This window comes from Bubalus kerabau, chromosome 1 (genome assembly GCF_029407905.1).
Source record: "Bubalus kerabau isolate K-KA32 ecotype Philippines breed swamp buffalo chromosome 1, PCC_UOA_SB_1v2, whole genome shotgun sequence".
NCBI lineage: Eukaryota > Metazoa > Chordata > Mammalia > Artiodactyla > Bovidae > Bubalus > Bubalus kerabau.
Genome location: NC_073624.1, coordinates 184165563 through 184169145, shown reverse-complemented (window position 1 = coordinate 184169145; position 3583 = coordinate 184165563). Strand labels below are relative to the sequence as shown.

The window sequence follows — 3583 nt, the reverse complement described above, 5'->3', positions numbered from 1 at the left end:
CAAATTCCTGTTGGCTATCTATTTTACATATGGTAATGTAAGTTTCCACCTTACTCTCTCCATACATCTCACCCTCTCCTCCCCTCTCCCCATGTCCGTAAGTCTATTCTTTATGTCTGTTTCTCCATTGCTGCCCTGTAAATAAATTCTTTAGTACCATTTTTCTAGATTCTGTATATATGCGTTAGAATATTTATTTATCTTTGCCTTTCTGACTTACTTCACTCTGTATAATAGGTTCTAGGTTCATCCACCTCATTAGAATGGACTCAAATGTGTTCCATTTTATGGCTGAGTAATATTCCATTGTGTGTATGTACCACAACTTCTTTATCCATTCATCTGTTGATGGACATCCAGGTTGCTTCCATGTTCTAGCTATTGTAAATAGTGCTGCAATGAACAGTGGAATACACGTGTCTTTTTCAATTTTGGTTTCCTCAGGGTATATGCCTAGGAGTGGGATTGGCTGGGTCATATGGTGGTTTTATTCCTAGTTTTTTTTTAAATTTTATTTTATTTTTAAACTTTACATAATTGTATTAGTTTTGCCAAATATCAAAATGAATCTGCCACGGGTATACATGTGTTCCCCATCCTGAATACTCCTAGTTTTTTAAGGACTCTCCATACCGTCTTCCATAGTGGCTGTATCAATTTACACCCCCACCAACAGTGCAAGAGCATTCCCTTTTCTCCACACCCTCTCCAGCATTTATTGTTCGTAGACGTTTTGATGATGGCCATTCTGACCGGTGTGAGGTGATATCTCATTGTAGTTTTGATTTGTATTTCTCTAATAATAAGCGATGTTGAGCATTTTTTCATGTGTTTGTTAGCCATCTGTATGTCTTCTTTGGAGAAATGTTTGTTTAGGTCTTTTTCCCACTTTTTGATTGGGTTGTTTGTTTTTCTGGTATTGAGTTGTATGAGCTGCTTGTATATTTTGGAAATTAATCCCTTGTCAATTGTTTCATTTGCTAAAAATATGGAATGCTTCACAAATTTACATGTCATCCTTGCGCAGGGGTCATGCTAACCTTTTCTGTATTGTTCCAATTTTAGTATATGTGCTGCTGAAGCGAGCACATGCTCCGACTTCTTATTCAGTGACTTCTCTTGTTGCAGTGCACAGGCTCTAAGCAAGTCAGCTTCAGTACTTGCGGTATGTGGGCTCAGTAGCTGCAGCTCCTGGGCACTATAGAGTGGGCTTCGGTAGTTGTGGCACATGGTCTTAGTTGCTCCATGGCATGTGGAATATTCTGAGACCAGGGATCAAACCCGTGTCCGAGCATTGGCAGGCAGATTCCCATCCACTGTGCCATGAGGGAAGTCCTAAAGGATTATATATATAATGATTATGTATATAAATGATTATATATGTGTGTCACATGTATGTTTCAGTTCAGTTCAGTTCAGTCGCTCAGTCGTGTCCAAATCTTTGCAACTCCATGGACTGCAGCACACCAGGCCTCCCTGTCCATCAGCAACTCCCGGAGATTCCCTCACACTCATGTCTATTGAGTCGGTAATGCCATCCAACCATCTCATATATATATGTATGTGTGTGTGTGTGTGTGTGTGTGTGTGTGTGTGTATATATATATATATATGCAATTGGGGGCTTCCCAGGTAGCATTAGTGGCAATGAACCCGCTTGCCAATGCAGGAGACATAAGAGACACGGGTTCAATCCCAGGATCAGGACGATCCCTTGAAGAAGGGCATGGCAACCCACTCCAGTTTTCTTGCCTGGAGAACCCTGTGGACAGAGGAGCCTGGCAGGCTACAGTCCATGGGGTTGCAGAGTTGGACACATATTGGAGCCATGCTTGTTTGGCACATAATGACCATAGGGTATTGGTTCCTTGTTTTGGTTTTGCCTGTCTTTGCAATGATATCTTCTTTTTTCTTCGCTCTTCTCTTTATGGGAAACGTTCTTCCTCACAGGCACTTAAAAACAAACCTTCCATGGAATCCACTTCATCTAAAAGTTCCTAGGCTTGCAAAATTATCTAAACCCAGGGCACGTGTTTTCCTCATTCTGATGCCCTTTGTCCAGGTTTCCAACTCTCTAAGTCACCAGGAGGCTCAGACCAAAATAGGTCTCCACCCAAAAGAGTCTGGTCTTTGGCTAAGGTGAGTCTTCATAGATGCCTCTGAAACAGAACTCAGCAGTCAGAGAGGGTGAGTAACCACAGATGCCTTGGTGCCTCCCAATGGGCGTATTTAGAGACCAGACTGGACGCTGTAGCCATCAGATGCTTATAAGCCATGTGAGGGCAGAGACAATATTGTATAGTATCTCTAGTGCATAGCACTCAGTCAGTTCAGTCGCTCAGTCATGTCTAACTCTTTGCAACCCCATGAACTGCAGCACGCCAGGCCTCCTTGTCCATCACCAACTCCCGTAGTCCATCCAAACCCATGTCCATTGAGTTGGTAATGCCATCCAACCATCTTATCCTTTGTCGTCCCCTTCTCCTCCTGCCCTCCATCTTTCCCAGCATCAGGGTCTCTTCCAATGAGTCAGCTCTTTGCATCAGGTGGCCAAAGTATTGGAGTTTCACCTTCAACATCAGTCTTTCCAATGAACACCCAGGACTGATCTCCTTTAGGATGGACTGGTTGGATCTCCTTGAGTCCAAGGGACGCTCAAGAGTCTTCTCCAACACCACAGTTCAAAAGCATAAATTCTTTGGCACTCAGCTTTCTTTATAGTCCAACTCTCACATCCATACATGTAGTAAGGGCTAAATAGACAAGTGAAAATAACTGATTTTATTTTTGATGTGCCTGCCAACAGCATTATAGATGCCCTGCTTCTGAATTCCGCTATTGTTCTTGTTCAGTTGCTCAGTCATTGTCTGACTCTCTGCGACCCCATGGACTGCAGCACACCAGGCTTCCCTGTCCTTCACCATCTCCTGGAGCTTGCTCAAACTCACGTCCATTGAGTCGGTGATGCCATCCAACCATCTCATCCTCTGTCGTCCCCTTCTCCTCCTGCATTCAATCTTTCCCAGCATCAGGGTCTTTTCCAATGAGTCGGCTCTTTGAATCAGGTGACCAAAGTATTGGAGCTTTAGTTTCAGCATCAGTCCTTCCAATGAATATTCAGGGTTGATTTCCTTTAGGATTGACTGGTTTGATGGGATTTTGATAATTCATAACTCAAATTTGTCCTGGACCGCCATTCCTTTCTTTCAAGAAGAACCGCAGACTTGAAAGCAAACCCATATTGAGAACATGGCAAAAGCCCTGGATCCGTAGTTGGGGAGGTTCAAAATTGACCATGACACTACCTCATCGTCAAGGACTCCAGGAGAGAGAACAGGGCAGGATGTGTGTATCAGTTCAGTTCAGTTCACTTCAGTCACTCAGTCATGTCCAACTCCTTGCAACCCCATGAATCGCAGCACGCCAGACCTCCCTATCCATCACCAACTCCTGGAGTTCACTCAAACTCATGTCCATCAAGTCGGTGATGCCATCCAGCCATCTCATCCTCTGTCGTCCCCTTCTTCTTCTGCCCCCAATCCCTCCCAGCATCAGGGTCTTTTCCAATGAGTCAACTCTTCGC

At 43.9% G+C, this 3583-nt stretch overlaps 1 non-coding gene across 1 annotated transcript; it reads right to left on the bottom strand.

The window, feature by feature from the left end:
* Positions 1-982: 982 nt before the first annotated feature.
* Positions 983-1089, bottom strand: LOC129642475 (U6 spliceosomal RNA). Its single transcript, XR_008709745.1, has one exon. It is a non-coding gene; the product is annotated as a U6 spliceosomal RNA (small nuclear RNA).
* Positions 1090-3583: the final 2494 nt, after the last annotated feature.